This window comes from Zootermopsis nevadensis, unplaced genomic scaffold (assembly GCF_977971745.1).
Source record: "Zootermopsis nevadensis isolate Lab colony 2312 unplaced genomic scaffold, Znev_1.0 Znev_ptg000030l, whole genome shotgun sequence".
Lineage (NCBI taxonomy): Eukaryota > Metazoa > Arthropoda > Insecta > Blattodea > Termopsidae > Zootermopsis > Zootermopsis nevadensis.
Genome location: NW_028259162.1, coordinates 15,194,701 through 15,207,157, shown reverse-complemented (window position 1 = coordinate 15,207,157; position 12,457 = coordinate 15,194,701).

Sequence of the window (12,457 nt, the reverse complement as noted above, 5' to 3'; positions counted from 1 at the left end):
GGTTTTTATACTGACATGAATCGTGGACCTGTCACACAGGTCTACAACACAACATAGTAATTATTGATTATGCTGTTACCTTTGTATGCTAGTTCTTAATTTCTTTGTAGCATGAATCATTTGTATTCGTTGGAAAATACTATAAAAGACCCGAACTCGTTACATTGCTTCATGTGTTCGCACGTTCTTCGTGTTAGTGCAGTGAAAGACAAGATTAAAATATGTGAATATGTGGCCGCTAGCAGAATAATATCATGATGCAATAAGCCCAGTAAGATGAACAATACTCATTACGGACTGAGACTTTCAGTCCAATTACTACATGATATTTCAGCTTCTTTTAGATCTGTTTCGCTACCTGGGAATATTGCTGTCAGAAAGTCCTCATTGCAAGGTACTGAGTGAGATTACTGAGAACATCCAGTGCGAGACAACATAATAAAAATTTAATTACATTCGTTTCATGTATTCAATGTGACGAAGCACACATGGAAGGCCTTTCAGGAAGTGGTGAGTTTTTATCGCTAAATATGGATCTAAGTAAGAAGTAAAACGTGTTTGTGAAACATTGAACGTGGCAAAAATTTAACAGAGTACAAAGAAATACGTACTATCGTCAGAATTTTGTGAAATCTGAAGATGACGTCATTCCAAAACATGGGGGTAAATCATAATGCTTGCGTTACGCTTATCATAAACCTGCAACATGTAGTGGGCATTTGACAGTTTGTGAAATCAAATTCTTATTTTACGGTGATTAAATTAAAGGGGGATGACATGTAGCATTCATGAGTAATAAAAAATTAATTCAGAACCGTGATCGAAATACCTAACAGGAATGGAGGCCTACGACCAGCTGGATAGAAATTTACAATTAAACTGATTTGTACAAGTTACGAGGGTAAAGACTGGATTCAGTTGCCTCACAGTAAGGTCTAATGTTGAGCTTTTGGGAACACGGCCACGCGCTTTTGATTTTCTGAGAAGAGTGGAATTACTTCACAAGCAGATAATTTTATCAACTGTTTAAGAAAACCCTGGAATTAACTATACAATCTCTGAAGGACATAAAACGTATTTGTCCTCTCTGGAACTCTTCAAAGGTAGACCAGGCATGTAATATCCATGGGCAATCACTGTTTTTTGATTGTGTTTCCTTTAGGCTTTGCCTGACCCAAAATTTTTCTGGTTTTAACAGTTTTGTATGTTTCGCTGTAGGAAACACACAACCTTGGAAAATGGTTAGCTGTTGGTTAGGGAGGGGACAATAGTACAACTTTGTTTCCTGCCAAGTGCCTACATGGTTTTATGAAGCTCATTAGGAGCCTGAGTCTTGTAAAACACATTCACCAAGGCGCAAACTCGTAAAATTCAACGACCAATTAAGAGTAAGGTAAAAAGGTAGAAGAAAACGACAAACCTTAAAGGAAAGCTGAATAATATTTTATAGGTGTGCCGTCTACCGTCTCTTCAACAAGCAAAGACTGAAGCGAGAACAATTTGTTTTAACAAAGGAAGAATTCTGTGAATGGCTTCCGAATCATTAGCGGGGAGGCTAACTGTTAGCGTTAATATGGCTTCTTTCGCCCCTGTGCATTCCTACATATTCATTGCTTTGCTTTATGATGCTGTAATTTAAAAGTAACATGGTATCAATTAAACTGACAGAGTTTGATTTCCGATAAAATAACTAACTTCTTGAGTCTTTCTTGAGACGCTTTGTCAGTCAAAATGTTTTCGCCTTTGATGGAACCCACATTTTCATTACTGTGTACAGAAGTCCATCAGCGGTTCCGATCCTGAGCTAGATGAATAAGTTCACATCCTCCAACTCCATTGTTCTAAGATCCATGCTGATGCATGGATGTTTCTATATGCGAAGTCAAGATGTCAGACCAACGAAATGAGCTTACGCGTAGTGGGAATTATACGTGGAGATGCAGCGTTACAAAAAATTAAATGAGGTAGGTACATTTACCTTCGTTTGGTAGTGATAGTAGTATCAACGCAACTGGTATGTTAATCTGTGCAATATGATTCTCTCATTTAGACTGGCTCTTAAACATCCTTACAAAATTGTAAATATTGAACTTGCCCACAACGGGTGTACTTCACCACCCGCTGGTCATAATGGGCTCTAACGTGAGCTCGTTTCCTCTGAGTTAATGCAATGGGAAGCAAGAAACTTTCATTTTATATCAATGTTGAGAACACCGTGGGTTTCACTCCTACGCCCTCTGGTTCTGAACTACAGGACTGAGCAATAATCCATTAGGTTATGAAGGCACGTTCACTGAAAATTTCAGTAAAATTCAAATTGCAGAAATACAGTTATATATTAATTATAAATATAAACTGTAGTGTATTAATTCATACGCAGGTGTGTACAAATATGTTTGCCAAAGTGTGAACTAGGGATAATTAATAAAACTATAGGACTGTGGACAATACGAGAAAAGGCGAAAGAATATCCCTTGCAAGTTGCTGCTTTAAAGAACGATGCAAACATACTAAGAACAGAACGAAACCAAGAGGGTCATTGGCAAAATGTACGACGGACACGTGAATAAATTCCGGTTTAAATTAAAGCCGCGGACTGGTTATACCGATAGAATGTTTTTGAGCCAGTTCCTATAGATTATTGATGGAGTAACAGCACAAAACAGGTCAGGGCAGCTTCATTCATGGTTCTATCCTACCCACCATTATGTTCACATCAACATTTATCATCGGATGCTACAAAATACTGCAGTTAATAGTAAAACAAATAGATAAAAAGTAATAATTGATAGAGTAACATACTGTTTAATAATGAGGGAAGAACCTGAATGTCTGTGGATGATGAAGCTGTGGAACTGGATGATAAATTGTAGTGTATTGAGATATTGCGTTGATCAAGAAAATCGCGAAAATATGTGACATTCATAATTCAATATCTTACAGGTTCCCGTTTTGGACGAAATGTCATATGCAATGAAGTGGCTGCGTCCGTAAGAAAAATATATATTTTACTGAATAGCTGAGCGCATACCAACTTCTCCGGCAGATCTGATTCATGTAGGAGGTGATACATAAAGTTCTGAGATCCATAACTCCATATTTGGAATAAGGAAGTATAACCCCTGTAGTTGAAAGAGTCTATTATTGTAGCAGTTTACAGGAAAGTCGATAGAACTAATTGTGGTAATTATCGAGGCATGACACTTATCAACATTACACAAACATTTGTGCAACATTCTTCTCCCCAGGTAAAGTCCATACGTAGACGAATTTATTGGGAATTATCAGGGTTTCGACGTAATATGTCAACTACTGATCAGATTTCATGTATTTATAAAATAGTAGTGAAGAAATGGGAGTACAATGAGACATTACATCAGCTATTCAAAAATTTCAATAAGTGGTTTAGTAACTGTACAGTATTCTAATTAAGACTGGTATAACCATGAAACTAGTTAGGCCTATTAAAATGTGTTTAAAGGAAATCTACAGTAAAGTCCGTATAGGTAAGTAAACACTTAGACAATTTTGAATAGAAAACGAGTCATACAATGTCTAAAACAAGGAGATATTTTATCGCCATTTCTTTCCAACTTTGCTTTAGGATACGCAATTAGGAAGAAGACCAGGTGGGGGTTAAATTGCGTGGGACACATTAGCGTCTGGTTTATGCTGTGGAAGTAAATCTATTGGGGGATAACATAAATACCATAAAAGCACACACAAGCTTTAATTGATGCTTGTAAGGAGGTTGGTCTAGAAGCAAACGCGAAAACAATGTATATGGTGATGTATCATCACTAGATTGTAGGGCAAAAGTCTAACATAAAGTTAATTAATGGATCCATTGAAAATGTGGCAAACTTAAAATATTTAGGAGCAAAAGTCATAAATACAACTTTTTATGCTAGGAAATTAAGAGCAGATAAAATTAGGGTAATGCTTTTTACTGTTCAGTTCTGAACCTTTTGTCTTCCCGCCTGCTGTCTAATAAGGTAAAGACTAAAAAATACAAAATTATAATTTTGCCTGAAGTTAGTATGGGTGTGAAATTTGGTCTCTGACATTAAAGAAAAAACGCAGATTAAGGGTGTTTCAGAACAGGGTGCTGGGGAGAACATTTGGACATAAGAGAGATGAATTACTAATAGGTTGCAGAAAGTTGCATAATGAAAAGCTTCATAAGTTGTACTCCTCGTTAAATGTGATTAGATTGATCTGGCCAAAGAGGATGAGATTGGCAAGGCCTGAAGCCCATATGGGAGAGAAAATGAATGCAGGCAAGGTTCTGGTGGGCAAGCATTGGACAAAACGGCAAAATTCTTGACATTTTAGAAAAATTCCACATCTATAAAACTAGAAAAAAGCTAAACATCATAAATAAACAGAAACCCACGTCTCTAATGTCTTATTTGACAAGTAAACAGAAACAAGTTAAATTTCGTATGCAGTGGATGGCCACACTGGTTGGTCAGAATAATTATAAAGCCTGCACATTTTTTAAAAGTGACAGTAATACCCAAGCAACGTTGAAGTTCACAATCCAGGCACAGACAACGCAACCACGGCTCACCGTATACCAACAACGAAAACCTCAACTTAGGCGAGTGGACATTAAGCTAAGTAACTCAGTTTAGATAACACACCAACTCATGTGCAATTAAAAGTTCAGTGTGGTATTACATAAAGTATGGTTTTATAAAGTGCGAACTTTTATTATCAGTGCTTTATAACAAACCATGGTTTTATAAATCTTATGTTTTTAATTAATTATTGTTTTGATACTAATGATAACCTCTTGAGGTCGAGACGCTTTTGGCAGTAAGTGTTTTTTCAAAGTGTAAACAGTTTTTTGTTTGTACGCATGATTTTATAATTTTAGACAAATACTTTCTCTTCATATATAAAGATGACGTAGAATGCAATTCCACTTTGTACAACTTTGATTTAAGATTTTGTCTTCCTCTAGAAGAGGCAGAGTACCTCAGTGATTATAATGGTTAAGCCACAGGCTGGAAGAACGAGATTTTACTTGCCCACTTTTATTACTACATTTCAGGTAATATGAGAGACGATGTAAACAAGTTGTATAAGGTTAACTGCTGTTACAGCTACATAACCTTGTCCCTCATCCGGTGTCATTTCATATTATTGTTCTTGTTTATGTTTGGATAAGGAAATAGCAGCGGTAACGATTTAGAGGGTCATATTGGTAAATATTTATCAAATAAATAACATTTAATGTTACAGTTATAGATGCTGCTTAAGTTTATTCTGTACATATGCCTTAGGGTGGGTGAATATTTATTGTAACAGTCAGGAGCAATTTCACGGACAACGCATGAAGAAAGCATTGTTTCCTTTGCAGTGTGACTAGTGCCAATAATTTTTGTCAGACCGCAGTTATCAAGTCCGTTTGCTTGTAAATAAGTGTTGAGAGCAATTATCTGTGTATTTACACAGTTAAATAAGATGATAGAATTTCAGTTACAGAGACATTATGAGAACGAAAGCGGCATACGTTTGCAGAACAGTTACAAATCTGACACTTGTTTTAAGACAAGAGGAAGGAAAAGAGAATTTATTTTTACTGCCTGTTATCTTAGCTGGAAAAAGGTGTACTCACTTCCTTCAAAATGCCACCGCAAACTGATCATTCACGTGATGTTCGGAACTGAGTATTAATTGCTTTGATGATGGTAACAGCAATTACCTCTGAAACGTCGGGAAACTTCTACCAGTCAACATGGGGCAACATTCCAGAATACAATCACATTTTTCTTTAAATATACTCGAATAATGTGAAATCCTTAAGACTTGACATTCTGTCATAAGAGTCGATTTAATGAACTCTAGTCTGAGTAAAAACATGGTAGCAGAATCTCACACCACGTGGCGGCATCTATTACATCTACTCCACAATATTATAAGAGCATGGGGACTAAATACAATTTATGTTTCTCAAAGGCTGTGTGTAATATACAGCGAAGCTAATATAGCACATTAACACCATAAAGCAGCCTTACCGTAATGTCAGTAGCCAAGTAGCACATTCACCGTGTGTGGAAACCGGGCGAGAGGGTACTATGTCTCTATTATCAGTGCAAATTATTGCCAACGAAGGGAAATGCCTCGCTTGCAAGAACCAACAGAAAATTGCCTCCTATATAAACTACGGAGATAAATTTTGTGGGAAAAGGGGGAAGGGAAAGAGATTGGGTAGTAATTTATTTTTCTGAAGAGGGATATTGTTTTATATTGTTTATCTCACTACAAGAAATCAATGAGAAAAGAAATTACTGTGCAAAATTTCAACTTTATCAAATCGCTTGTAAACGGTTTTCAGTACAAATTTAATTTCACCCTGGCCAATGGTTAAGCTTATATCTGGGGGTAAATCTAATAAAGTCGTTTTAAAGTTTGGACTGAATTTTTCCTTTCTTTTTTTCATAATTATTATAAAAGTAAAGAACGAAGATAACTCACCACTACATTGATAAAGTAGAATATATCCTTCAAGAATGTAAAATTGTCTTATATAAAAGTAAGCTAATTGCATGTGGCACTAAATTCATATTCTCAACGTATGTCTTCCAGTTTATGATTAGTAGACTAATACCTATCTTCTTCTAGTTTGTCTTAAGTAAGCCTGGGTAACTGAATAAAATTTGACGTGAAGAATTTATTAGTGTTTTACGCCAATGTCCCCGCAATATAACTTAAAATTATACGTACTAGTTTAATTTGTTTGTTTGTTTTTGTATTTGTAATGTTTTACATTTATTATTATTATTGTCTCCCTTGAGCGAACGTTCTCAACAAGGGAAATGATCTAGATAGATTGTCTTGTAGATGATCTAGCTTCGTTATCTGTTTTTTTTATATTCTTTAAAGTTTTACAATTATATTAGTGTTCCCTAGGTGGATTATTTGTTTTTATTTATATTTCTTCATTTTTTGCTCTGTGTTAATATTGTTTCTATTTTGGGTTTGCCTGTACTTGGCAGTTATATTTAATACTGTACATGTATAAGTTTAGTTAATCTGTTTGTGTATTATTTTTCATTATTATTTTACGTATTATCAGTGTTTGCCTGTTATTGGCTTCTTTCTGTTGGCAAACACGTAAATAAATTAATTGAATTGAATTGAATTATTATTATATTTTATCCTGTACAGTTGTCAGTGCTTGGCTGTTATTGGCCTTATTTGGCTGTTGTCAAGCACTTGAATTGAATTGAATTTTTAATGAGCCTATTAAAATATTTTGATACAATATTACAACTTTGTATGTTGCATGTGTGTGAAAAATAATAACATAGTAAACTAGGAATTGCTCTTAAGTAGTTCGTAGTTTGTTTACTGCTTTTTACGGTTATTACCAAGATCCTATAAGAAGGAGAACTAGAGCTTGAAAATTAAACAACATGTGATGAAAAGTCTCTTTGTGTTTAATTTAAAGATTATTGACGCATGGGCTAATAATTATTTTTAAATTACGTTGTCTTCCTTGTAACCAATTAACACATATTCTACTATCTTTTCATCTGTATTCAAATCTATTCGATTTCTTAACACGATAGATGTAACGGCTCGCTTCAAGCTGGAAACACCGGTTGTTAAGTGATCTGAAAGCAGTTGTGACCTACTTAGTAATCAAACTAGTTTTTCTCTTAAGAAATTATAGTAAATATATTATTCACAAGGATATTAAGAACAGACTAAATAAGACGGATGCTTGCTACTAGTTAGTTCATAATATTTTGTCTTATGTTTTGTTTAAAAAATAAAGATAAAAGTCACAAATGCAGAAAAAATTAATAAACTGAGACCGTACATTATCCCTCGAATCTAACAACGGTTAATGAAGCAGAAGAAAATGTACATTGGTTAATAGCTTATATGGAGTCAGACATGGCGGTGCTATAATATTTAATAATGTCTGTAAAAGATCCTAACCAAACTGTTGGATACCAAAACCATTTTGTAGGTAGTTACGAGATTCTGGAGGCCACGCCTGTGTATATAAAGCGCACAGTAGCTCAGCAGACACACGCTAATGCGCCTCCTCAGCCCTTGACTGTTTGCTCTGCATAAAAGCTTCAAGTGACCCGCCTTGGAAGCTTGCCGCCCCCTGTGTAGGGCAAAACACAACTCAACACTTGGCGACATGTTCTCTTATTTCAGTCGCTTCTCCTTCCAATTTCCTTTCGTCCATCTGCGATGTTGCCACTTTGGGAACTTAAGGGTATACTTCACTATAGGCTCTTAAAATACCCTACCTCTGAGTTACTATGACTGGATTCCACTTCTTACCTGTGAGGAGGCATTTAGCTTGTTTTTCCTTTTCTACGTCACATTAAATAGACGTGGTATGCTATGTCAAAAGGCTACAGATTTTCTGCCCAAAAAATTGGGTTTACTGCACTTTGAAACACGAAATCTGAAGTTTTCTTGTTGCTTTAGCGAAAATAAAATTTCTTAACCAATTTAATCAGACCTTTACACCGAGAGGGTTCTTAATTCGCAGGTTTCAACAAAAAATCGGAGTAATCGAATCAAGGAACAAGACACGAGAGAGAAGATAAATGCCTACAAAGTATTAATGTAGAAATCAAAGACGTCATTTGAGAGACCTGGACATAGATGTGAGGACAACATTAATACGAATTTGAAGAAAAAAGAGTGTAAAATGTTTTTATCTGACTCAGTTTACAACTCATTTGCTTACTCTGATAAACATGGTAATAGAACTTGGTCCCACGAAAAGCATAAATATTCTTGACCAACTGAGCAGGAAAATCTCTGTTGAACGGAAAGAGCCAATTATATTTAATTAAACTTAATGTACTTATTAACATGCCACAAAACTAAATACAACCTTATTTGGTATTTAAAAACAATAATAAATAAATTAAGATCTTTGAGTAATGGATTAGCTAGCTTTTTACACAGTTGCGTTAAAATCGATAAATCAGTTCAACAGTGAAATGGGGGAAAGGATAACTAGCACACTTCAACTTGAAACCATTACTACAGTTGACTCACTACTCTAAATAAAACCTCTGTTTTAATACAGGGACAAATGTTTTTAGCCACGTATAAATTTGTAACAAAGACAATTAAGTACTTCCATGCAACAGAGTCCTTCTTGAGAAATAAAATGTCACTCAGCTCAGGTAGTTAAGAAATTACCCCCAATTTTATGAAACCAAAAAGCGTGTTATCTTGTTCGTGAGAACCCGCTATGGGCCCTTATTCTGAGCAAAATTAATTTAGTTCAGCCTATTTAAAAACGCGTTTATATAACAAATCTAATCCTATTGTTAACTAGTAATCTCTTCCCTTCATGTTTTCTGGTTAATTTTTATGTATGTTTTCCCTCTCTGATATGTGCTATATAACCCGCTAGTCCAGTTTTATCGTCCTAACAATTTTTGACGAAGAATACAAATTATAAAGTTCCTAATTTTAAAATTGTCTTCAGTCTTCTGTTACCGCATATTAAATCTTTGAATTCTCCTCAGGGCCCTGTTTTGTAAAACCAGCTGTTGGTTTAATAAAAAGACCGGTCTAAGTACAGCGGCATAAATTAGTAACGGAGACAACAGCAAATATATGACGATAAAAAAACCCTGCAACCGTCTCCATGAAACGAAGGCTCCGCGAACAATCCTACCTGTGCGCTGTTTCATTTTCAAGTTCTGAAGGGATAGGATCGTCTCTCGCAGTGCGTGCGAGCAGATTTATTCTGCATCGCTCGTTTGACACTACCGATGATGGATCGGAGATTTATAGACGGCGAAATATAAATTTATCTTCACTATTCGCCATGCATGATTCTCAAGTCATTAAAACACGAATAATAGGTCATACGGCGGAACAAAATAATCCATCTTTAATCTTTCTGGATAATTTGAATCATGATATATTGGGTTCTAATTTTGCTAATTGTCCGGTAATTATATAGTATACATTAGAAGGGAATTTTTAGAAAGGCGAGACAAACGGAAAACCTATAATAAAAGAGCAATTATTGCACTGGAAAATCACTTGCTGAGTGACGTCAGTGTTACAACTTGCCAAAGGTGTGAGTTAATGTCTCAGTATCAAAACCTGTATTTGTGTTTGTGTGGGTATTTTGTCCTTCTCGAAGGTATCACCACCTTGTCGAAGGCAATCTGCCGGGTGAGGAGGCTTGCGTGCTCAAATGACCCTTAGGGCTATGCCGGCCTGAGCTTCGGCTCATGGTAGGGTCACCCAAGCCGGACAGGTCTAAGGAGATGCGCTAGACTAAGAGTGATACCCTGGTCCTCCAGGTTGGGGGTTGGGTGTAGGGCTAACAACCTTTCACCTTTAAAAAAAATATGTGTTACGAAAAAATCAACCAAGCCTCGGATCAGGACGGACTCTTTGGCACGACCACGGCAATTGAAAAAGGACATGAGATTTGGTACCTGGAACATTAGGAGCCTCTATAGGGCTGGGGCACTGAAATCAGTGTGTAGGGAATTAGGGAATTATAAGTTAGACTTAGTGGCAGTGCAGGAAGTGCGATGGGAGGGGGAGGGCACGATCCCAGTGGACAATTTTACATTTTTCTATGGAAAGGGGAATGACAATCATCAGCTAGGGACGGGTTTTTTTGTTCATAGCAGAATTAGGGCAGCAGTTAAGAGAGTAGAATTTGTTAGTGACAGGTTGTCTTACGTAATTTTGGAAGGACGTTGGTGCGACATCATTGTCCTTAATGTTCATGCCCCAACTGAAGACAAAAGCGATGATATCAAGGATAGCTTTTATGAAGAATTGGAATCAGTATTTGATACATTTGGCAAGTATCACATGAAAATTCTGCTAGGAGATTTCAATGCAAAAATTGGGAGGGAGGATGTCTTCAAACCCACAATAGGCAGCGAGAGTCTCCATGCACTTAGTAATGATAATGGCGTCAGAGCAGTGACCTTCGCTACGTCAAAAGATTTAATTGTAAAAAGTACAAAATTTCCACACCGTGATGTTCATAAATACACTTGGACTTCCCCAGATGGCAGAACACACAATCAAATAGATCATGTTTTAGTAGATAAGAGAAGGCAGACAAATGTAATTGATGTGAGATCATTCAGAGGAGCAGATTGCGACACTGATCATTATCTGGTGGTAGCAAAAGTGAGGGAGCGGCTTTCAGTAAGTAGACGAACTAAACAAAATTTTGACACAGAAAGATTTGATTTGAAAAAATTAAGTGAGGGAGAGGCAAAGGAACAATATCAAGTTGAAATTTCGAATAGGTTTCAAATTTTAGAGACAAATGAGGATAATGAAAGTGTGGACATCAACAGGGAGTGGGAAAATGTCAGAAACTGCATCAAAATTTCAGCAAAAGAGAAACTAGGATACTACAGGAGAAAGCAAAATAAACCGTGGTTTGATGAAGAATGTTCAAAATTAATAGATCGAAGGAAGCAAACAAAATTTCAATGGTTGCAGAACCCAAACAAAACAAATGCGGATAATCTATGTAACGTGAGACGTGAGGCTAGTAGAACCTTTAGGACTAAGAAAAGGGAATACCTGAAGGGCAAAATTGCTGAACTTGAGACAAATAATAAGGAAAAAAACATCAGAGACCTGTACAGAGGCATTAATAACTTTAAGAAAGGATATCAACCCCAGACTAATTTGGTAAAGGATGATAGTGGCAATTTGCTTGCAGATCCAATAAAAATTGTGAATAGGTGGAAAAATTTCTTTAGCGAGCTCTTAAATGTTCATAATACTGGTGATATTAGACAGATTAAAATGCATACAGCTGAACTGTTGGTGCCAGAACCTAGCTTAGATGAAGTGGAACTAGCCATTGGGAAGTTGAAAAGTTATAAATCTCCAGGAATTGATCAGATTCCGGCCGAATTAATTAAAGCAGGTGGCAAAGGGTTGCATATGAGGATCCATAAGCTTATTCAGTTAATTTGGGATAAGGAAGAGATGCCACATCAATGGAAGGAATCCATAATTATTCCTATTTATAAGAAGGGGGACAAGACTGAGTGTGGTAATTACCGAGGAATATCGCTGCTATCAACCTCATACAAAATTCTATCCAACATTCTTTTGGCAAGATTAACCCCATATGCGAATGAAACTATTGGGGATCATCAGTGTGGGTTCAGACGAAACAGATCAACGATTGATCAGATCTTTTGCATTCGTCAGATACTAGAGAAAAAATGGGAGTTCGGTGGGACTGTACATCAGTTATTTATAGATTTCAAAAAAGCCTATGACTCTGTGAAGAGAGAAGTGCTATATAATATTCTTATTGAATTTGGTATACCAAAGAAGCTAGTGGGTCTAATAAAAATGTGCGTAAATGAAACCTGCAGCAAAATTCGAGTAGGTAAATATGTATCTGAGACATTCCTCATCAAGAACGGTCTAAAACAAGGAGATG